At 45.0% G+C, this 25,514-nt stretch overlaps 1 protein-coding gene across 1 annotated transcript in view; it reads right to left on the bottom strand.

The window, feature by feature from the left end:
• The window catches only part of CCDC6 (coiled-coil domain containing 6), a 106,738-nt gene that overhangs the window by 79,831 nt on the left and 1,393 nt on the right, over nucleotides 1-25,514 (bottom strand). The gene's annotated exons all lie outside the window — the stretch shown is intronic.

Below are 25,514 nucleotides of genomic sequence, written 5' to 3' on the forward strand. Positions count from 1 at the left end.
TCTTATGGTCCGAAAAATACGGTACTTCTAGCCACCTGCCTCTCTTGTATTCCCACCCACTTGCATGGGTTTGACGCTCTTTTTCCACTGATCCCAACACTCCCCATCTTCTTCGCTTCATTCTCTTGAACACTGTCAGGCAGGGCGTTGCCAGGTGAAACTCCCCATTCTCACCAGCCAGGTCCACATGCTGTCCATGAAACCCGAAGAGAATGCACACACAGCTGCAGCTCACAGATATGGCCACATTTACAAGCCTGCCAGTAGCAAAACGCAGGTGCCAGAAATCAGAAGGTTAAATACGCTGTTAGATAAGAATATTAGAAAAGCATATGCTTGCTGCTCAAGGCCCATGTGAAAGGGTCTTGTGAAAGGTCTAGCTCATGTAAAAGGGTCAGCAGTTAAATACTCTGTTAGACAAGAATATTAGAAAAGCATATGCTTGCTGCTCAAGGCCCACTCCTACGTAGCTCATGTGAAAGCACCAGGAGCCTAAGAATGTAGGTAACCCAGAATGTGGCCCACAGGCCCCTACCTCCTCACAACCAATCAGAACACTGAATCGCCAAAGTGCAAGCCTTCTGCTCAAACCCCGCTCTAAAAAGTGATCACAATGAGGTAATTCAGGAGCTCCACGGGCATCCCTAGATGAAATTTTCTCAGACTGAAGACCCCCGTTTCAGAAATTTTTTTCTTTGTGGGCAAGGAGCTGTTTCCCCAGGGTGACTGCTCATTTAGGCCAAGCCATGGAAGAAGGGAAGGGGAAGGGGAAGAGGAAGGAAAGAAATGGCTGGAGAGTACAGAGGGGAGTCACATCGTCTCAGCCGCCCGAATCCTCGCGGGAAGCAGGGCAGTATAAATTCGCAGCCATCATCTGGCTGTGAGATCGAACCATGACGTCACAAGGGGCCATTAAGAAATTTGGGTCACTGTTTTAATTACCCTCACTCAACAGGTAAGAAGAGAAGGGTAAGTGTGATTAAGCAACTGCCAAAGGCCCATGTGACTTCACAAGGATTACCTAAAACCTCTGACAACCAGTCCACACTGGGCAAGCCCAGACACTAAGAAGCCTGGAAACAAGATCTGAAGGGTAATGTCCTAAATATACTTTCTGTTCCAATTCTTACTTGGTACCTTCAGAAATAAGTAAATATCTACTAAAGGTCAACCCTATTTTAAGAATACCCGTATTATAAAGTATAGATCTATGAAAAACAAAAGCCTAGAAATTTTCCTTAAGAAAAAGGAAGCAGCAGCCCCCAATATCCAGGAGCTGCTCCAAGGCTCACTGCTAAACCTCAATATTCTTACAAATCAATGTGACACTTACATTAGGTCCGGTTGTTCTCCTCTAGGACATAATCGATCTCTTAGAACCACAGCTAACAAGGTCACTCTGGGACCATGACAAAATGAGACAAAACAAGGTCATGGAGGAAACCCACAAAGCATCAAACATCCCACTTTCGGGCTACAATGTGCGACCAATGCTTCTTCACCAATTACAGCTATCCTCCAACTCTGCTCTGCCCTCTCCCCTGGTAAGATGTGCTGAGACACTCAGGGAACTGCCCTCACTTTCTGAAAACACCCAGTCTAGAGAGTACCACACTTTCGTAGACCCTCCCCAAATTACCCAACCAACACCCAAGTCCTGCAGTAGTTTCTCTCTAACACTCTCTTTCTCTCTAGGCTTCGGTGCGTGATACACTGAACTTGTTCCCCGACAGGTGTGTCCCGGGTGGTCACTGGCTGAAGGGCACAAATTTCACAGGGCAAATTTCCAATTTCTTTCCCCATTAAGAATCCACCTGCCTATGTTTACATTTTGATAAAACCAAATTTAACCTCTTTTACAAACAAACTTTTCAGGCTCCTGGATACTCATAAACGCAAGTTATGGCCATACGACAAAATGTGTCTGGCCTAGACTGTGCATTCATCAAGATTTTCACTCCATTCTTTTATTTTTTTAAATTTAACTTTTATTGAATGTATTGGGGTGACATTGGTTAATAAAATTATGGAAGTTTCAGGTATGTAATTCTACAACACACCATCTATATATGGTACTGTGTGTTCACCACCCCAAGTCAAGTCCCCTTCCATTGCTATGTATCCCCCTTTTACCTTCTTCTATAACCTTTCACCCCCTTCCCTCTAGCAATCACCCCACTGCTGTCTGTGTCCCTCAGTCTTTCTTTCCTTTGCTTGACCCCTTGGCCCTCTCACCCAGCCCCTGACAGCTGTCAATCTGTATCCATGAGTCTCTCCACTTTTGTTAGTTTATTTTGTTCATTAGATCCCACATATAAGTGAAATCATATGGTACTTTGTCTTTCTCTGTTCTTTTAAAAAAATTCCGAAATGCAGTTCCCTGGTAATATATTGAACGCTTTATCCTAAGGACTCTGAAACTCCAGATAGCTTTTTCTCTTATAGTTCACGATACCTCATAGACTACATTTTTCAAATTTACAAGTTTTGAAAATACCAACTATACAATTAGGGGATTTTATAGCCCTAGAGTACAAATGTTTTTTTCTAGACATTCAAGGTCTTGAAACCCAATCTCAAAAAAAAAGAAGAGAGGGAAAGAGAGAGATCAACAACAGAAACGACTCACAGATATAATGTTGGGGGAAAGAAGTTAAACACTAAAGAGTCTATTCTGTATGATTCCAGTAAAACAGGGCTCCACCTCAGGCCAGCAGAGGGGTAACGACTGGAGGGGGCAAAGCAGGGTCCCTGGTGTCATAATGTTCCATTTCTTGACCTGGGTGCATGTTAAACAAGTGCCTTCAATCTGTGAAAATCCGTCAAGCTGTGTATTTAGCTTGTGTATATATCATGTATACTTCAAAAAGTTTTAAATGGTGGGGGCGCGGGTGACGATGAAGTAGGAGCTTGTCACAGTGATGGGGGATTCAAGAGTTGGAAAATTTCAGTTCAGGTAATAGCTAACAGCTTAGTAACGAATGCACGTAAAAAGCTTTTGTTCCAGGAACTGAAGGCACGACCCACCCTGACTCCAGGAGACTGTAAAAAGTTCCACCTTTGTGCCTCAGGAGGACTGCAAGCAACTCAAGATGGAATCTGAGCCACTGTGCTCCAGGGTGAGATGAGGAAGGCCCAGGACACAGATAAAGACCCCTGCTGCCCAGGACACTCACAAAGAATCATGGGGCAACAGATGAGAGAACGCTGCAGGTTTTATCTGATTAACATTTTCCCTGAATTCCAAACCCCTTACCTACACTTCTCTCTTCTCCTTATACAAGAGGTCAGTTTAAAATGGAACGTAAGATGGTCTGTAAGGGTACGTAACCCAGTCTTTTCAGATCGCCAGTCATCTGAACAAAGCACCCGTAAAGATTCGACCCCTGACCGTCTCTGCCTAGTGGTTCTGGTAGTGACAGGCAGCCCAAACCCCGGCTTTTCCAATTGCAACAGAGCAGCCTCCACTTAACTGAGACTCTGGAGATGACATGTCCACCATTTAGAACACTTTAACTTCCCCAAGCCTCATTGTTCATCTTAACGGAGGCTAACCACACACTCACAGGGTTCGTTTAAGGGTTACGTGAGACAATGTCTGTCCACGGCCTGGCGCCTGGTACATAGAACATGGTGATCCAACGGCCCGAACGCACGTCCTACAACCCAGTCTCTGCCCCATGTCTCCTCCCTCCCTCTCAGGGCAGGGTGGTCATCTCTGACAGCACGCAGAGACGGCGCCAAGCAGATCCATATCTGACCGCCGCTCCCCTCCGGCACTCTCTTTACCTCTTCCTTCGCCCACCTGGCCAATCCAGTCCCGTCCGGCTGGTCTCACCAGATTCCTCCAGCTGCACATGTTCTGGCCATCTCCTCAACATCTGCCATTTCACGTAATACCCATCTCCATCCTCCACACTCCCACAGCACTGGCAGTACTGTCCATCGGGACCCCTTCTACCATCTTCACTTTGTTCTCACAGACGTAACCATTTAAGGGGTGCTCACTTCCCACCCATGTCATGGGCCCTGGTAACGGAAGTCACACCAGGCAGCACTTTCCCTACGAGAATGTGAGGCGTGGGCCCTCCCCAAGGAGTGGGTGTGCACCGGAGTGTGACACACATGTCCTGTAAGACTTAAGATGAGAACGTTTTTAAGATGAACATCCAGGCAGCATATTCAAAAGAAAAAAAACCAAAGCACCGGGCTTTAGGTGGGGGAAATTCCACTGGCTTTCTCTTGGTGTCCCAGAAAGGGCACAGTGAGATGAGACCATTGTGACCCAGTCCTCCCAGAGGGGTCAGCTGAGGGCCTACTGCAATTTCAGATTCCCTTGGGATAACTGTTATATACCAGTTCATTCTAAAAGCATTATTCTTTGCATAAATGTGTAAGATTTTAAAAGGGGAGGAGGCATGAGCAGTCAGAGGGGGGGACCGAATGGAGCTGAGAGTTACACAGATGCTCATCAACAGGTCCTACGCATTTTGAAAATTTAGCTGAGTGTCCCAGCACCTAGCACCTTTTGTTGTCCTAAAACTGAGGAGCTTTACTTGGTATTAAGACCTAAGAAAACAATTTCCTCTGTGAGTCCCCATACAGGGAACACTGTGTGACAGGGCAGAAGGCAGCCTCACAAACACTCTCGTTCCCATGTCCCTGTTCCTGGGCATGAACACTGACTACTCAGGAATGAAGGGACCTGGGACCTGAAACCTCCTATCGAGATGGTTGGGCGGAAAGGAAGAGACACAGACAAGCGAGAGAGGAAGGAGGGAGGGAGGAGGGAGAGAGGGAGGGGTGTGTATGATGTGGCTAAAATCTGGTGAATTTAGGTGAGAGCAGAAGGGTGTTCACTGCACTGATCTGTCTAGTCAGGGGTGTCCAACCCGCGGATGGCTATGACTGCGGCCCAACACAAAGCATAATTTTACTTAAGACATGACTTAGTTTTATTACTAAGTTTTTATACTGTTTTATTATTCAGATATGTACATTTTCTACATTAGTGATCACAAACTTGGGACCTGCTCGACGATTTTAAAAGATTATCGAAAGGGCTGCTGCATAATTAGGGTTATTATATGAGGACTTTTTTTCTTATCTGTGGTGGTGGGTACCACGAAAATTATGCACAGGCCTTTTTTTTTTGCTCATCAGTTTTCGTTAGTGTTTGTGTATTTAATGTGGGGCCCAAGACAGCGTTTCATCTTTCAGTGTGGCCTAGAGATGCCAAAAGGTTGGACACCCCTGGCCGACATTTTAAATGAAAAAGACTGTGGACTTGGTAGGAAAAAGGGAAGAAAAGGAATATGTTGTTACCCCAGAGCACAGTGAGTAACAGGATTCTGAAGAGTCGTCTCAAGGTAACGAATCCGCTGGGTTCACTGCCCGCTATGAGCGGGCAATTGTACCTGCATAAAATACATCCAGAAAATACTTTAAAAATGCCTAAGAAACTAGTACTAGTGGTTATATCCATGAAGATAAACTGGGGTCAAGAATAAGGCTTATGTACCTTTTACTTTTATATGGCTTGAATTCCAAATGCACCAGTTATTTAGTGTTTAAACCTACCTTTCCTAAAAATACAAAACCACTTATGTTTTAAGTTTTAACACGGAACCTACGCATTTCACATTAGTGAAATACAAGTCTCAGAGGATCCCCACAAAGTGAGAGAGAGAGGGCTTGGCGCTGGGGAAAAGAGATGAGCAGCCAGTAATATTTAATAATGGAATGGGGGGAGCACACACAATACATACCGGGGAAAATGCCAGTAGGGTATTCCCGCTTGCCTTCACCTACAGATTAAACCCGCCACGCAAAGAGACGCGGCAGCCTCGGCAGGACACACGAAGGAGCTCTCTACCTTACAAGTCAGCAAAGCCTGTCTGGCTCCGGCTCCCTCTGCAGACCAGATCCCACGCTGGATAACCTGCTTCTCCTCCACTCAGGCCCTCGGCAGCCGATCCTCCAGGAGGGAACTTTCCTACATTCGACCTCTGCCTAGCTAAGCCTCTAATATCAATTGTTTCTCCTCACTCACCTCGACCTCTCCTCTGGCCCACCTCACTGGTAACACCAGCGAACCCACTTTTTCCTCCAGGTTCCTTTCCCACCCCCGAACTAAGCAGCCAAGACCTGAAACGTGCACATGAAACATTTCACATAAACACAAAGGTGCACAGGCTCTGACACGGGAAGGTCTTCGGGTTCTGACTCACTCCAGGGGCAGATGGAGGGCTCCTCGACGCATTAGTAAAACACCAAAAATCCCACAAAGGCCAGGAAGGGAGCTAGTTATTTTGGATAAACTTACTCTATATCCACAGTCCCTGCATCTTCATTCCTTCTTCAATCCCCCAGCCAAGTCAGGAGGTTTGCCTAACAAGCAGTAAATCTTTTTGCCACATTTGAATTTTAAAACGTGAAAACTATTGAAAATGTGAAAAACACGTCCCAATGAAAATCTAAAAAGAAATGGATTAAAATGTCATTTGGGCAGGCCAAATGTACTCATGTGAAGAAGGTTGTGGACTAGAACAAAAACCTGTTCCCAAGTTCAAAGGTGTGTGGCCAGTACAACTCCTCGATCGGATGTTTTAAATACCAAAGGGTGTATGTACAGAAGCTACAGGGTTAGAAGCACGGTCATGGCCTCGGCACATCCCACGTTCTAGAAGACAGTCTTCTTTTTACGTGGTATTTTTAATAAATGTTACTGAACAAAATTCTTAAATGATTTAATCTGTATACCTCTCATATAAGTCGAGGAAAAAATTTTTTTTTCAATTTTTAGCCAGAGCACATGTCTTTTCAGGAAGGAGGAGGTGCAGAGTACAAAGAACAGTCTACAAATCAGGAGACCTAAGTTCAAGTTCTTCCCCTACTACTGGCTACCAGACTGTACTGAAGTCATTTGATTTCCCCGGTCTATCATTTGGAGGAAAAAAAAAAAGAGGGTGAGACTAGCAATAAGTGACATTTAGAGTATTCTCCGCTCAGAAATTTGAAGACAGCAAGAGATAAAGCCAAAGAAAAGGTCTCTTCCCTTCAAATGCACACCTTACATATTGTGCTAATGGTTCCGGTTTCATTCACAAACTCATCAGCATCCGAAGAGAGACTACAAACCCTGTCTAAACTGGCCCACCTACTTCCAGATGCTTCCCAAGGCCACGTCCAGATCACACTCTGACCACACTCGTCTCTCGGTTCCTCAAGTTCACCATGCTTCTGTTGCTCTCAAGATTTCTGCATGGCCTGTTCCCTCGGCCCAGAACATGATCTTACGAATCTTCTGCATGGTTAACTTGTATTCATTATTCGGCCCACGTGGCACCTCAGGGACGCTCTCCCGGGCTGTCCCAAACTAGTTCAGTTCCCCCCGTTCATACCCCCTGAGAACCATCTGCATATCTCTTGATGTACCTTTCACAATTCTAATTCTGTAATTTGCAATTAGTTGTCTGACATCTATCCCCCACCCCGCTAAAATATAAGCTTCCAAGAGGCAAGGACTGTGTCCTAGACCCTAGCACAGTACCTCATACACAGACTACGCTCACGAGTCTGTGAGATCAACAAAGATGGCTGGCCAGTCGGTCAGTACAGAAGCAGATTAAATTTAAGGTCCAGAGCTTTAAACCTATCTTTAAGCAGGGGAAATGGAAAATACTGTGGGGTGAAATAAAACCACCAGATAAACAGAGTTGGAAACTAACCAGGTGAGATAAATCATGCCAATTAAACTTAACTCTACTTCAGAAGGTTCTGGAGAAAGGAAAAGGCTACAATAATAGTATCCAAAATGCAAACAATTCAGTAATTGATGAATTCATCACAGGAGATTGATCCTAATTCAAGATCTTATATGAAATACAAAGTAAAACTGCACAGAAAAATGAGGGGGGGGGAAGATACCAGGAGATGTGTTTCTAGTAGTTGGTTATAAATTCAAGTAGTTTAATTCAGTTTAGAAAAACATCATTACTTGTATGATTTCCTCTGATTTCTCTTAAAGGCTCTGTACATCAGTTAAACAAAAACACAAAGTAGTCTGTTCTACACTTTTAAAAAAAAAAAAAAAAGAGCAAATACGGCGTCAGATTTACCATAACATCACAACAACATTTCCTGTAGATTATAAGTGACATTAAGAAAACATTTAAAAACTTAATTGTGGCTTAAAAAACACCTAAAGCCAAGACAAAAGGGTTAAGTGGCAAATGGGAAAGTTTTCTGCAAATCAAAATTAGAAAAAAGGACAAGAGAGAAAGGATAAGAGAAACACCAACATCCCAACAGACAAATGAGGAAGACTATGAACTAGGCATTTATAGAAAGGGAAATGCAAATGCTCTTACAAACATATAAAGAGATGCTTACCCACCCCCCCACCCCCCGAGAAATGCAAAGACTAGACCAAGATGCCACTTTCCAAGTACCAGACTGGAAAAATCCAAGTTGACAAAAGCATGATATGGGGTCACACATTCTCTCTCATATCCTGCTAGTGGGAGTATAAATGAACACGAGCTTTATGGAGGGCAATTCGGCATCATCTATTCAAATTACACATGTATAGGACATCTGACCCAGCAGTGTCTCTTCTAGGAATCCACCCAGAAAGGTGGTATACGTATCTCAAAGTGAAGGAACTCCTCTGGAGTCAACTTGCCTAGGTGTGAATTCTGGCTGTGCCACTGGCTGGGGTATGATTTTGGGGACATCACCCAATCCTCTTTGAGCCTCAGTCTCCTCATCTGTAAAATGGAGATCACAATACTGCCTACCTCACAATACTGACATGGGGACTGAGCCAATATAAGGAAAGGGGTCAAGAGAGTGTTAGCCAACGCAGTGCACCTCCTTAGATACACACTCAGCCACATACACGGTGGCCCATGTTCCCAGTTACCCTGTTATTTGTGAGACCAATGACTGAAAACAAATCAGATGCCCAATGGTTGGTGACAGCCACACAATGGTTTACCATGCAACTGGAAAAAAGAATGAGGAAGTAAGAGATGTACTATTAGGAAAAAATCTCCAAGACCTAATTAAGCAAGAGAGAAAAAAAAAATCCCCACAGAACAAAGAATTATCTATACCTTTTGTGTAAAAGGGAAAAGGCAACCATATCATGAGACACTTTTCCTACTAAAAAATTCAATTAAAAAATAAAAGAACACTATGGGTAATTAGGTGTCATGAGGTGTTAGGTAACGTTATGGTGGTATTCCCAACACTGTTCTCATTCTGCCATAAATACAAGGCTATCAAATCAACAGGCTGAACATCTTAAACCTACACAACGTTATGTATTATTTTTTATGTCAATTATATCTCAATTAAGCTGGAGAAAAATAATGTGGGGGGAAAAGCACAGCCCTTTCTCAAGCCTCGGGTACAAATATTATGCACTCACAAATATGTTTACCACTGATGCCCAAACTTTGTTGCTCAGTCAAAATCAATTTAAAAATTACCTCAGAATCTAAAAAAATACTAATGCCTGGCTCCTCTCCCCAGACCCTGAAGGATGTGACCCCAGGTATCATGGCTCTGGAAGTTCTCTAGGTGATTCTGATGGACAGCAAAGTCTCAGAACCACAGATTGAAAGGTGAAAGGCTACGGACAGAGGTCAAATTATACCCACAAGGAGCAACGGCTTCAAAAATAACCACTGTCGCTAGCCCCCAACTCAGCGGCCCACTTTAAACACTAGCTGACACAGGCAAGTGAGAGCACAATGACGTGGACCGTCCTTGGAGGTCATTTCCACAGCTAGCACCGTCTGCATGTCTCTTCCTTGACTGACTCATCATCCAAGTGAAGGGCTTGTCCATCCCGTCCCGACTGAAGCTTCATTTCCCCCCTGAACTGACCCAACTCACACAAGTCCAGCAAGTAAAACTTCTGGTATAAAGAGACTTGCTACCGTTTGCCTCATTCTCCTTCATGAATTATGGCCAAAGGTAAACTCAGTGTCCTTTTGTTTCCAAGAGCTGAACTACCAGACCCCTCTCCTCCTTATCTGCCAGGGAGCTGAGAGTGGAAGGAGCCCAGGCCTGGGAGTCAGGCTATCTACCTTGCAAGCCCACCTGCCCCATTTACCCACACTGTTCCCTGGCCAACAATTCCACAGCATTTCACCTGAGCCCCAGAGCCTTTGTCTGTAAGGCAAGGCACCCCGGAGACTTGCTGTGAGACTCAAATGAAATGCTGAAACCATCCCATACAGATGCTGCACAAGTTACAGATTCCAGGGCTGGAGATTCTAGGCAAAGATGCTTTTCTCTGTGTGTGTTGGGGGGGAAGGGGGGCTGCCCAGAACACATCTGTTTGCACACACTGCCCACAGCTTCTTGTCTGGTGCTCTCCAGACCTATGTGGCTTCACACACAACAGAACTTCTAGAAGTCCCACATGTCAGCCCATCTTCTGACGAAATAATTCCTGCATCACGCTCACCAGACATTTCCCAGCTAAAATCAAAGGGTTCCTCATTTCAGATTTCTTTGAGGCCGAGCTGTAAAAGCCAAGATTCTTGCCCCACATACAGGCGGTGACGACCTGAGATTCCTGTTGCTATGTATCATGCCAGCGGGAGGAGGCCGCTCTGCATACTGTCCTGGGGACAGAACCAGCAGGACTGGGATGCCTGGGGGACTGATACCAAGAAGCAGGACAGCAGGTAAAAGGTCCCAAAGCTTGTTGGAGACTCACTGGGGGAGAAAAGAGATTAAGATCAGGAGCCAGCAGTCTCAAGGCCCAAGGGTAAAGGCTTAAAGCAGAGGGAAGCAAGGGCAACCTATTTGATTCCAGAAAAGCCTTTGCTGTTTACCTTTCAAACACAAATTTACTAGGGAAAATATTATTTTTTAGATGTAATAATAGTATGGGGCTTGTAAAATCCTTCTCAGAGATGCAAAATGAGCTATGAATGAAACAGCTTTAAAGACAAAGCCTGTGTTGATAATTGGAGAAGCTGGGTGGTTTGTACATTTACTTCCTTTTGTGTATGTGTGAAAATTTCTATAATAAAAAGTTTACAAAACCCTCTATCATCATAAAAACCAATTTCACAGCAGGGGAATGTGAGAAACATATTCTAACAGCGTGATCAAGTGCCAGACGTTTGGGGCCAGGAGACAAAGCCACTAAGTCACTAATGTGAGGAGCTTTTCTCCTCCCAATGCGTGGTGAGCATCCTCATCAGAGCCCTGGGTGCAATGGGACCCAGGCACCAAATGTAACTGTCACTGGGTGCGAACTCCCTTCTGGGGCTGGCGAGGGCCCCCAAGCTGTTGGACGACAGACTGAGGAGATCAGGGTGCAGAACTCCCCACCTGGCTTTCTCCTATGAGAAAATTCAGGTCACCCATAAGTGACAACATGGACACATGAGAAAGTATTCTTCGGAAGGGGCTCTGAGGCCGAAGAGGGGTGGGAAAAAGACCCCACAGTATCAATTCAGTCGCCCGGAGCTGCATACGATGCTGGAAGTGTGGAGCCTGCTGTTTCCAACTTGGTCCAGGCAGCTCCCTCCTGGCGTGCCCTTCACTCACATCCTCCTAGGGGAATAAAAACCTACAAGTCTTCCAACGTTCTGTCATCTGTGCAGTGCTCAATGACCACCCAGCCAAACATAGTCATTTCCTTTTCATTTCTTCCTCAGCCAGTCCTGGGTCCCTCTGGCCCAAGAGCGCTCCACAGACCTTCCCCTGCTCTGCAGCGTAGGGTGACCTCTGCAGGTTGTGTTTCCCAGTTCCTAAAAGTCAGCTAAGTTCCACCTGAACTCAGCCAATGAGAGGCACTGGCCAGAGTCTGGAGGATGGGAAGCAGGAAGGTGTTTCTCCCCTTTCTTCTCCACCTTGGGGAGCATTTCTGTCTCAGGCCCACCACTGTTCCAGCTTTCTCTGGGTGGCCCCTTTGCCTAGGCTCTGGTAACACCACCTCCTTTCTCTGCCTCCAGAGGGCATGGGGGAGTGGTGTCCTGCTGTTTCAAACCACCTGGCAGCCTCACAGCACCTCCCAGTGGGTTGTTTTCTCAGCAACTCCACCACTGGGATAACCAATTCCCTGGTGCAAGTTCTCTCCTTCTCACTCCACATGGTTTCTTTTCTCCCGTGTGAACCCTGACTGGTCAACTTACCATCTTCCTTCAACCACGGTGTGGTCACTGCTATCTCACCTGTCTCTCCTACCAGCCTGGGAGCTCCTTCCCAGCAAGCCTGAGGTACTCTTTGGCCTCTGGGTGCCCTTAGCCCAGGGTGGGGCAACCCATTATTATTCATACCCGGCCTTGCTCCTACAAAGGCATCTCAAGCACATAGTGGGCGCTTAGAGGTGTCCAAAAACTGCTGAGTTAAATGAACACCAAGGAAATCTCATCATCTATATAAAGGTTAGAGAAAAGTCACAGGAAAAGAAAACCCTTGGAGATATGTTTACAGGCAAAAGAACAAGCCTTTGAAGGAAAACTGATTATAAGGATTCACTAGTGGAGACTCAGAGCCACTGCCCACATGGCAGGGCAAGGACTTCGATCGGGAATTCCAAAAACCAGCCAACCAAACGGTGCTATATTCTGAATCCCCACAGAGAAGTTCACAGAACCTCACAGCTGCAAGTGGTCACAGAAATACAACCCAATGGGTGAAGGCAGGGGGCTCCGGAGCCCGGGGCCCAAATCCTGGCCCCAGCACCTACCAGCTGAATGGCCCTGGCAGGTTAACGTCTCTGTACCTTGGCTCTCTCAGCCGGCAGAGTTGCAATAATTGTGCCCTGTGGCTTTGTTTCAAGAGCTAAATCAAACTGTGCACATTGGCTTCATCGGTCATTACCTGCAGCACAGCTCCAGGGGTCTCAAACTTGACCACCCTCGGGGTGGGAAGTAAACAAGCGTGTGACAGCCACGGAGGCAAGAAGCACCAGGGACAGGTGATGCTGAAGACGAAACCAGAGCATCTGTGCCTTCTTTCCTAAGACACTCTCTTTCCAACCAAGGTCATTCATAACTCTGGAGCCAAACCACTCACCTGTGGGCCAAATGCCAGCTGCCAGTTTGCAATCCCTGCATTCTAAACAAGTGTTCTCGATGAAACGAGAAAACCAAGACCCCAAAAGGATATGTCTTTGCTGCCTGGCCCCACAGACAGTGAGAGACCAAGAAGCCCTGTTCTCCCTGAGCCATTTTAGGCTCAAGAGGAAAAGAGAAATGAAACAAGAGGGCTGGTAGCACGTGGCCCGATAAAGGGAGACACCTGATACATGCAGGCAAAGATGGCCTTCAGGGAAGAGGAAATAAGGAAGTGGGTGGGTGGTGGAAGGGCAGAAAAAGTGAAAGCAAAGTGAGAGCCCTTTTGCTCTCACTTTGAGGATAAGGAGAAGGTGACGTCCTGAGAAGACCCCAAAGAGCCACACTAAGGAGAGGGCACTTGGTTGGTTTCATGAAGGAGGAGAAGGGAAAAGGAAGAAGATGAGCAAGAAGCAAATCCAGAATCATTGGCTAAAGCAGGAAAAGGAAGATATGCTGAATGCGTCCTGGGGGCTTTCATAAGTCACATCATTTATCCTCAAAACCTGGGAGGTAGGATCAGGACCCCTTCATAGAAAAGGAGGCATGGTGTCTTAGGGGTCAGGTAAGTTGCCATATGATTACAGAGCTAGGAAGGAGCCGAACTGAGAATTTTCTAATCCTGTGGGCTGTGTTTATAAAATACAGGATGCCCAGATACATTTGCTTCTCAGATAAACAATGAATAATTTTTAGTATACGTATGTTTCATGCAACATTTGGGACTACATATACTAAAAAAAGTATTCACTGTATCTGCAATCTGAATATGGCTCCTCATCCTGTTTTTATTTGCTAAATCTGGCAACCCTATCTGATTTCCAAGTATTTCTGCGTTATACCAAGTTCTCTCAAAGAACCCTGGGGTGGAAAAACAGAGAGTAGTTGAGCAAAATTGAAAGGAAGAATAATTCACACAGCCTAATGGAGGCTGCTAATCTGCAACACAAAATTGAAAGCACAAAAAACCAAAAAAGGTGACCAGTGGACACCACAGGAATTTTGGAAATAGAGAAAGAATACACTGGACTTATGAAAAGCAGCAAAGCCTACTGGTTTTCATTTGTGGGCTAACAAGTGAATTCCAATCACCTGATTACATCACCCATCAGGTACCAATGACCCAGAGTTGCAAGACTCTGGGCCAAGTCAGAACCAAGCAGATAGGGATTAAAGTCATTAGTGTGAATCTGTCTCACCTGAAAAAGAGTTCAATGGGAAGGCATTCACAGTAGCCTTGGAGGGAGACAGGGAGAAGCCAAGGACTCCTTCCTGGTAGTCTTGGCTAGTGCCCGCGCCCCCCCCCCCCCCCCCCCCCCCCCCCCCCCCGCCCAGAGATGACAGTGCGAGAGCTAAGGGCATTCCTGGGTTTGAGATGGCTTACTGTAACTTGTGTCTTTACAATGCCAGTGGTGTCCCTGAATTCCACAAACTGTCTCTCCTGCCCCCTTTCATCATACCAAAAGGCTCCACACCAGGACAACAAAATCGCGACATACCCCTAGTGAAAAGCATGTTCCTTCAACCTTCGAAAAGTCCCCAGGCTACCATTTCTATCGCTAGAGAGATCCAGAGGCAAGAGAAAGAAAAGAGGTCACTTGAGTCCCTGCCCCCAAGGGCTCACAAGCTGGGGCCGTCCTTCTGTCATCTGGGGACTGTAAGGACGCTCCTGCAAAATCAGCCAGTGTCAAGGCTATTCATGTTTTGGTTTCTCTTCTTTAGGCCAGCAGTTAAGCAGAAGTGGTACTTGTGTCTCGGTGGTCAAGTATGCCCTCCAGAATCCACACCCCTTCGAAACAGGGTCAAAGGTTACAGGACAGAGAAGCAGGCTTTGATTGGCTGCTGCCCACAGTGCTAAAAACAGAAAACTGGGAAGAGGCACACATGGGTTCTTTTTTCAAGAAATAATGGAAGGAACCCTGCAACTAACCTACAAGGGGAAAAAAATGGATCTTTTAGGAAATGTGTTTGTCTCCTGCAGTCCTATTACTTTACAGGGCCACACAGGCCGGTTTAACCCTGACTCACCAAACCCTAGGAAATGGGCCTAGTTCCCAGGCCTCTGGCAAGTGCCAGAGAAGGGCAGGCCCTGAGAAGCCAGGCTGCAGAGCTCCCCAGCCTGAGGTCTCCGGAGTTTGGTGCTTGTTGCCTCCACCACCCGCTCTGGGCTTTCCAGAACATATTCTGCTGCCATCATCTGACAGGATAATCAAGAATAGTTTTTGATTGTAAAATACATTTTGGAGAACAATAGAAAGGGTTGGTTACTAATAATGGCCCTGCTGGCCTTGCCAATTTCATTTCTTTCCCCGCATTCAGGTTCTTCCTGAGTGAGGGAGGCCTGCCTCCTAATGCCACGACCTTCGAATTGTCCTTCACCTCATGACATGAAGTGCCCTCCTTGATCACGGTCCCAACTCCCCAGATGCAGTCTCATCCCAGTTCTTAAATATGGCACCCTGCCTGGCATACAGCAGGTGATCAATTCATGTGCTGAAAAAAATCCACTATTACTGTGCTGGTCAGACTATTTTTAAATAGGGGTTTTAACGTAAGTACTACAAAGAGACTGATGCCAGACTGGGATGGGAGCCCAGACAGCAGGGCCATCGGCAGAAGTGGCCATCTCCTGGGGTTTGATGGACCGGGTACAGGGATGGAAGAGACCCAGGCCCAACAACAGAGGGGGACAGCGCCAGCGAGGGGTGCACAGGCTGCCCCCCAGGCGCTGAAGGCACCCTGTCCATCACTGTTTCTTTTCTGAGGCAGGGAGTTTGTGGCCTTGGAAATGCTCCCTGGGGCCTGGCATCCTGAGAATTTGCTATGGTAATGGGGCAGCCCTGACTACGGTAACTGAAGGAATTGAACACTGTAGAAACAACTAAAAGGAAAACCGCTTAGAAATTAATTTCTATCCCACCCTCCCACAGGCTGTGGAGCCTTGTGCTTAAGCTCTGAAGCCAGACCTGGGTTCAAATTCCAGCCACAAGTTACATACCGTCTCTGGGCCTGAATTTACAAGTCTGTACTAATGGCTAACGTCAGTACTGATCACACAGAATGATGGTGAGGATTACATGAGAAGATATATGCAAACCCCTCCCGATAGTACCTATCCCACAGTAGGCATGGGATCAACACTGGCTGTTCACACAGCAACACAAAATAATTTGGAAGTAGAGCGATGCTAGTAAATAAGAATTGTTTGTCATTCCCTCAAGCTTTTCTTCAAACTTTCATAAATTATGGAATATTCAAAATGCTATCAAGGAAATCAAATACTCACAACACATTTCATTTTTTAAAAGAAGCACCTATCATGTATTTGGTGTCAGGGCAAAGTCCTTCCTCCTTCCTGGAGGACAAGCTGCCACTGTGGATAACTCCTTCCCAAGGTTCTGCACCTCTAGGTGCTTACTCTGAATGCAAATTGGAGGGGAAAAAAAGAAGGAAAGAAAAGGCACCAAACCCAGGGCTGGTGTGCCATACATGTTTGTTGAAGACACCAGATGTGTGACAGCCAAAAAGCAAAAAAAAAAAAATTAGGTGAGAGCAAGATATCAACAGCACTTTAACCAAAAGGCTTTAGGTCCAAATTCATAACTTCAACACCAGGGCATTGAAAAGCAGCTAGCTGTTTCTATAGATCAGAGTAAGCTTTCCCTTCAAAAAAACAAAAACAAAAATTAAACTACTAGAAACAGAGGTTACGAGGGGCTGGTGGCAGGGGGAACTGAGTTACTGTTGAGTCCAGACGGAGGTTCTGTTTGGATGAGGAAGCAGTTCTACAAAAGGACAGTGGAGATGGCTGCCCTAGACTGTGATGTACTCAGTGCTGCTGAATTGTATGCTTAAAAATGGTTACAATAACATTTATTTGTGCATATTTGACCACAAATTTTTAAATCACTAAAAAAAAAAAAAATCACTGGCCCTATTCTCTGGGACCTACGGTACAAGCTACATGCATTCAAGTTTCAAAATCATTTGAAATAGTTAATATACTTTCCAAAGAGACGTGGCACTTTATCAGGTAGTGATTTGAACTTAAGTGAGTCCAAACTTCTACTTTATGGCATATATACTTAAAATTGTACTCTTTGGTTAGTAAAAACATTAAAATCATCTAGCTGATTTTCCCCTCTCAGATTTTAGTAGCTTCTATAAACAGGAGCTACTAAACGAAGCAGACACACAATGTTTTGACTCTCAGCAAATGTCTTTGTTTAAATAAATTAAGGCCTGTCCAATGAAGAACCAAAAGCAACAACAAAAAAACCTCAATCGAATAAACGTTATTATTTGAGTTGGTGTATTTATTAGGACAATTGAAAAAAAAATCGCCACTTACATGCAAACAATTTCATGAATTGAGAAGCTCTTTCTATAATTAAACACCAAATAAATTTTTCCCAAGACTATTTTAACCCTTTAAGTCAGTTTCGAAAAGCCGATTAACACAAAAGACTCTGTTCACTTACAGAAGCAACCCAGTCAGGGTTTGAAGCAGGTACAAGATTTCTAGGAACTTGCTGCAGCTCACCCGAACTCCACGCTGCTTTCATTCTTTCACTTTCCTCTCTCCTTCTACGGAAAACTTTTCTGAATCATGACCTATGTCTGGCTGAATATCCCAACCCTGCACCTCACTACCGAGCGGCCTCATTTGATCCCAAGTGCCCTAAGATGCCCTGGAGGGTATTAACCAGATCCCTCTGGACACACACCTGGCACCCAAGGATGACTTGATCTGGAACAGATGTGTGGAAGATTATCCTGTCAATCAACACTGCTTTAAAAAAAACATAAAACTGGCATTCTAAATTGCCCGTAAACTAGTATCTCTAATTTTAAGATAAGAAGTCTTTGCTTGCACAGATTTCGGACTGAAGACAAGAAAATGTCAGTGTATCAAACAATATTTTATGAGAGCAACGTGGGTGGGCCCCACAATGTAAGAGAAATAGAGGGAAAACCTCCTAGATCATTTCTATCTACAGGCAGATGTAAATCATGACATTAAAACATCAATGGCACTTCTTTTCAATCATCACCACATAAAAAGGAAAATTAAAAACAAAAAATTAGAAACAAACAAAAGCCTCCCATGCCACCTTGACACAGACAAATTGAGCAACAGCTCTCCCCATCTATGCCTTAAAAAATAAACTACAAGCTAATTAAACTGAGTGAGTATGACACATTGTTTTCCTTAAAGGTATTCACAAAACAGACGACCCTCATTCCCGAAGGTGGAAGGTGACAGAGCCCGTCCTCCCTGGGCACCTCTACAGGTGCATGCCCGAATTCCCGTTCTTGCTTCCACATATATTATGGTTATCTCTGTACTTCACGACTCCCTGGGCTGGAAAATGCTGGAGAAGGCAGGCCCATTCCCTCTACTCTGAATTCCCTACAACACCCAGCCAGGGCCAAGCTGAATGAAAGTCAAGTGCAATCCTTGGCAGGCTGCTGGAGAAGCCCTTACATTCTTTCTGAATATTTTGGAATATCTGGCACACAGTCAGCCCTTCACAAGTACTTGTAGGTTGCACCCTGCCTATTTCAGGCTGTATTTGTCACATACCATTTTGTGCCTTCCTGAGGAGGCAAAGGGAGGGGGGAAGTCATAGAAAATTTCCCAGCACTAACCATGTACTATAATATATTGAAATCCTTAAACTACAACCTACACATCAGTTCTAGGGACCAATAATAAGGAATGGGGGACAGTTACACCTAAATAACCATCCATTAAACTATTAACCTCCCCCTTTCTTTTAGCATTCTTCTCCCTAGAGGAGAACACCTATACGAAGTGAGTTTGCAATTTACTGGTACGAGCACTGGGATAAAATTGACAGCTGTGGGGCTCGACAGCCCTGGGGAAGGAGGAAGAGTCTGCAAGTTAACACCACCCCAAATCCGGAGGACTAGAAATATCTTCCAAAGCGTTAGTTTCCCTGTCAAGAAAATTTCAATCACCACCAAGCAGGAACACACCTAACCTGGAAACATTTACTTCCCCAGCTTTACCAAGAATGCAATCTACCTCAAAGCAACTGCATTGTGATTGAAAACAAAAAGCAACACCTTACCCAGGGAAGGAACAAACAGGGAAAATGACTGCTGCTTCTTTGCTCCTCCCAGCTGTAGCGCAAAAACTCAGGTTAGTATTTCTAGGTGTGAACGCAGTTATCTCCACAAGACATGATTTAAGGAAAAAGAAAAAAAAAAAACCACATGTACACTATGTGTGATGCTATAGCAACCTCCCAAACCCCACTCTCAGGCCACACGCGGCCATCTACTGTGCAAGGATTCAGTAGGTGTCCGGATCTTGCTGACACTTCCCCAGCTGAAGCTCCAGGTCCTTTCACTGATACATCCTCCTTGCCATGGTCCACAGTTGTTCCCCAGAGGCAGCTGTGGGGCGTTTCAACATTAAAGAAAGTCAAAAGCAATGCCTGGAGTTATTTGTCAACAGGAGCAAAACTGAAGGGGTAAATCTGAACACTTCTAACAGAGCCACTTCTTCCCCTAAGCCTTGCTCAAAAACCCTGGGTGAAGTGTACCTGAAGACCCTGTCCCCTTTCAAAGGTGAAATGTATCACGAATCAATGTCTAGGTGTACGCTACAAGGTAGCCTACAACATCCCCGACAGTTGGAAGGCAGGAGCTTGGGGCACACACTGATTGTAGTTGTCCCCCAGAGTATACAGTGTATCCATTCGTCCACCCGATCTGTTCAACAAACTATGGAGAAGATGGTGTTTGCTTGCGGTTGTTGAGGACACATGCAAGAGAGTGACTCTAAGGAGCACAAAGTCAGGAGACAGTATTACTCACCCCAGTAAAAAAAATACAAAACAAAACAACAAAAACCCCATGCCTCTGGAGTCAACCCAAATACTCTACCGCACCCAGAAACTGAGGAATGGGAGTGAACTGGGCAAACTCTACATTCCCCCCTAAAAAATTCACACATCCCCTGGGGCAGACCTTTGTGATGGGGGTGGCGGGGTGAGAGATGGCTCCTGTGGGACATGAATGGGCACAAAACCAAGTGGGTGGCTGGCAAAGAGGCAGTGGCAGTGTACACTCAGAGAGGGGAGAGTCACAGTCCGCTTGGATTTCCAAGGCAAATGCAAGGGTGCGAAGGGAGAAGTAGGGAAGAACAGTTAAGGACATGAGGTATATCGTAGAAGAGCCAGAGAAACCTGCTAAAATTAATTCCCACAACTAGCAGTTCAGCCCAGTGAGAGCTTCAAAAGTGAGGGGTGCGTCTGTGCAGCCAGCAGGGGCCAGATCATATGGAATGTATACCACGAGGATGTTTACTTGATCCAGAGGGCAGTGGGGAGCCCCTGGAAGTTGTAAAGCAAGCAGTGACCACTTCGGAGTTTTGCTTTACACCAGTCTATCTGGTTTTGAACAAGAGTCACCACAAACCAGACACTGGAGATTCTCTGAACTAGTCTCCAACCCAGCAAAATAAGCAAGAACACTGTGAAAAGATTGTTACAACCTCCACTCAGGTTTTGTGCCTTTGCAATGAAATACAAGCAGATTACATGAAACACACAAAAGGAACCTACAAATGTAAAGAACTTTAACTGCAAAAGAAATTTAAGAATAATCTCTTTAGGAAGACTGAACTTGTGTACAATTAGACCTAACTGCGGAGGTTGTACTTAAAGTTCTGTCTAAAGCTGAGTGTTTCCATGAAAATCTAAAAATGTTTTTAAACAGGAAAAAAGAAAGACACAATATACCTCTTTACAAGGGCAATGTTGATCTGCTATCTTCAGAGAGTCTGCCAAAATGAAGTCTTTAAAATGCAAAATGGTGTATTAGGGCTTCCAGGATAAATAATCCAAAATCCACAACATTAACTCTATGGTGGCTTTTATTGGTTAATGAAACCATTACACTGTTACTGTTTAAAATAGCCGGGTTTTTCTAATCAGGCCATACCAACATGTTTTTCTACTACAGGTTCCAAATGCCTTTGTATTTCTGTATTTCCATAAACTTCTATGATAAAGGACTAATTTTATGGTTAGAAAGATACTTAATAGTGCCCCTTGCTGGTGTGGCTCAGTGGATTGAGCGATGGCCTGAGAGCCAAAGGGTCCCGTTCGATTCCCAGTCAGGGCACATGCCTGGGTTGCAGGCCAGCCCCCCGGTAGGGGGCATGGGAGAGGCAACCACACACTGATGTTTCTCTCCCTCTCGGTCTCCCTTCCCCTCTCTAAAAATAAATAAAATCTAAAAAAAAAAAAAATATATATATATATATATATACACTTAATAATGATTAGCTTTTATTTTCAAACCAAACACATGCTAAAGGTCTTAACTAGAAAAGCACACACGTAGAGAATTAGCCACTAGGTGTGAGGTCCTGGCTACACTCTGAGAACACCAGCAACTAGTCCAGAAGGTTGAAGCCATTCACTTACTGCCCACAATTGCATCTCCTCACCTTCTCAGAGACCACCACCCCTGAATACCTCTCACTAACAATGAATCAGATCAGGGCTTCCCAACCTCCACGCCTTGGACTGGAGAGTGCAGGCCTGTTAGGAACTGGGCCGAAGAGCAGGACGTGAGCTTGAATATAATGCTCTTGAATCATCCTGAAACCATCCCAACCACAGTCTGAAAAAACTGTCTTCCACGAAACCAGTCCCTGGTGTCAAAAAGGTTGGGGAGCCCTGAATTAGATAACCTCCAACTCTCACCACAGTACAAACCAGAGAGATCTAACCCATCATCTACAGGCTACTCAACAGGGGGACTGAGCATTTGTTTTTTGTTTCTTTTCTTCACTCCAAAGAAGAAATTGTGATCTATAATCAGCAGCCTGGTTCCAGTGCTGACTTACTAGGAGAAATTGAAGAATCACTTGAAACATTCCACTCCACCTTTAATTCTTCAAAAAAATACTAGGGGCTTGAGGCCCCCAACTGTAACTCCCAGATACACTGGTAGAGATGGATGAAAGCCCTCGTACATCTGATTCTTCCCCATAGATGATGTTTACCTCGAAATGCTGAGAACACAGACCCAAGAAAACAGTCCTGTATTAAATGGGTCGGTAGATTGATCAGAATAAGCACTAAAATACAAAGAGAGAGAAATGACCATTACTTATGACCTTCTATTGGTCTTTGGACTTGGTCAAAAAAAAAAAAAAAAAAGAGGGCACAACAATGAGATCCCACTACACACCTGTTACAGTGGTCAAAATCCCCAACACTGACAATCTCAAATGCTGGCAAGGATGTGAAGCATCAGGAACTCTGTTTCATTGCAGGTGGGGATGTAAAATATTGAATTACAGCCATTTTGGAAAGATAGTTTGGCAGTTTCTTAACAAAAGAAGTACTCTTATATACAATCCAGTAATTGTGCTCCTTGCTATTTACCCAAATGAGCTGAAATCTCCTGTCCACACAAAAATCAACACACAGATGTTTACTACAGCTTTATTCATAATTGCCAAAACTTGAAAGCAGCCACATCCTTCAGTAAGTAAATGGATATATTGTAGTATATCCAGATAACGGAATATTATTCCATGTTAAAAAGAAATGAGCTATTAAGCCATAAAAAGACATGATGGAAACTTAAATGTCTATTACTAAGTAAAAGAAGCCATTCTAAAAAGGCTATAATACTGTATGATTCTAACTCTATGACATTCTGAAAGGGCAAAACTGTGGAGAGAGTAAAAAGATCAGTAGCTGCCAGGGGTTAGGGAAGGATGGAAAGGCAGAGTGCAGAGGACTTTTAGGGCCCTGTGTCTCCTCTGTGTGATTCAGGTGGATACGTGTCATTACACTTTCGTCCAAACTCAGAGAATGTACAACAGCAAGATTGAACCCTAATGTAAACTATGAACTTCGGGGGATTATGGTGTGTCAGTGTTGGTTCAGTGGTTACAAAAATTTACCACTCCAGTGGCGGGTACTGAAGAGGGGAAGGGAGGTAGGGCACGGAGTACATGGGAAATCTCTGTACCTTCCATTCAATTTTGCTGGAAATCCAAAAGTGCTGTAAAACATAAAGTCTATTAAAAAAAAAAAGAGGGCACCTCTCTCTTTTCCAGGGTGTAGCTACTTAGCTATGTACCCTCCTGATCGTGTTCAGGGAAAAGACATCCATGATCATCTTTTTGTGCTCATGAACATGACAATTAGTATTATTAACTAGAAGAACTACTACGAGCCAGGAAGGCAAGTAATAAGATCATGGCTCCGTGTTTGCTTCAAATGAACTAAAATAGTGAAAAATCTAGCAAGGCCTTCACTGAACTGAGTAGCTAGGCCTTGTCACAAATTTCCCAGGCAGCGACTAGCAGGGGCTATGTTTAAGTTAGTGTCATCAGGGGTTGTACAGCTTAACCTTGACATAAATGACAACACAGTGTTCTTCAAGGGACTCCTTATATCCACAGACCCATTTCATGTAGTCACACACTCTGGTCATAGTTCAGTTAACAAAATTTTCAAAAGCTTAAAGGAACCTCTTCGCTGCATTTGCCTTAGTAACATGTGACAAGTACTAAGGAACAGGTAAACCACTTTTACCTGCAAAGGTAAGCACTTTTATTTGTCTCCCTGAATATATTCATCAGAGATTAAGGAATAATTGAGAGGCTTCTGGTACTTGTAAGCTGTCACCTAAAACAATTTTTAAACTTTACTCATAAGGGCATTTCACAAAGTACATTTGGTTGGATGTCAGTTTTAGCTGAGGGCAAGGGCTAAGAAATAAAGCCACCACCTCACACACTCTTCAAGTGTTCAGAAGGCCTCTGATCTTACACACCAGGAATGAACATGTTTACATGTTTGTCCTTGCAAAACCAACGTGTTTGTGTACAATTTACAGACCTACTTATAATATGGTCAAGTGTAAACAGATAACCCTTTCATAGTATCTCCACTCCACATTCTCCCTCCCAAACAAATAAAAACAGCCTGAATTGCTTACTGTATGCGAGAGGCTGGAGATTCTGTTTCATGTAAGTTTTACTACTTTCCGTGGTTCACATTCTCCAAGACACTCACCCTCTCATTTACTAACTCAAACCTTAAATAAACTGCTTCTACCAGCTCCCCCCTCCTCTCAAACCCTCACTCAGCAGAGACATCTCTCTTGGCTGAGAAAGCTACAGAGGCTTGGAAGCGGCTGCCTTTGGAAATGTATCCCCCTTCGTACCAAAGGGGCACACTTCAAGAACTTCACAGTTCTAGGTCCGATCACCAGGGCTGGATGTGAGCATGCAAAATGTCTTTCTACAATCGATTTCTATTTAGGCTGCCAATCACACTGAAACTTTAGAGTAAACCTGCTTCCTAAGCAAATTCAGACAACCAACCAATTCCCATATGTGAGCTTGCGTTAGGAGAGCAAACACACCCATTCACACATACACACTCTCACTCCACCACCGAAGGCTTTCACGACACAGGGGCATCATAAACTTGCCCCACTTCCAGAGTGTGATCTTTGACCCATCCCCAAACTCATATCTTTCTCCATTCTGAAGGTTCAGTATAATCAGCTATTGTGCAGCAGCTATGGCAATTCATTCCTTTGATTTCTTAACGTTTTCTTCTCCGCTCCTGGCTGGGAAACTGTTTTGATCTGAATAGAGTTTTCTGCATGGGGATTCTGCATATTAATGATGTGGCTAGCTGGCAGGGATGTTAGGTGAGAGCACTCGATGTACTTTTTCCAGTTATGTTTCGCCTCATCACAGCTGTAGTGGTCTTTCTAGATGCCTGATACGAACATTACGCTCTTCCGAGCAGCCTCCGGGAGCGAAGTGGAAACAGAAGAGACAGCCTGTCCTTCCGTCAAGTACCTGGACTCACAGGCAAAATACCCCCGGACACTTCATCAATGAAATGAACACATGTACGCACGTCTTGCTCAGCAAGGGAGTCGCTAAAGTCGCTAACCTTTCACCCTGGTCTCTGCCTGTTCAGGCTTCATACCCTTCACTCTGTCCAGACCAGGGTAAGATGCTGCATTCTCCCAGCTGTACATTGCCTCCTACAGCCCCCACCCCCACCCTCCCCACCCAGGAAAGGACTGCCAACAAGGTAGGAGCATCGACTCCGTACCCGCCCTTCCCTCTCGATCCTGGCCAGAAAACTCCACTTCCCGGATTCCCGGCCACTCTCTCCCGCCCCCTCCCCGGGCAATCCAGTTAGCTCGTCCTGACGCCAATGAAGTGCCCAGCCTAGCTGCGCACCCCTACCCCCCCGCACCCCAAGCCTGGCCCCCGAAACAGGCCCCAGCTTCCGCCCTCTCCCCTAGGGTAGGGCACCGAGATTCTGGACGCACCCCTCAGTCTTGCTAGGACTGAAAAAGTCCCACCCCGCCCCCCAGCCACAACGCCAG

Source organism: Desmodus rotundus, chromosome 4 (assembly GCF_022682495.2).
Source record: "Desmodus rotundus isolate HL8 chromosome 4, HLdesRot8A.1, whole genome shotgun sequence".
NCBI lineage: Eukaryota > Metazoa > Chordata > Mammalia > Chiroptera > Phyllostomidae > Desmodus > Desmodus rotundus.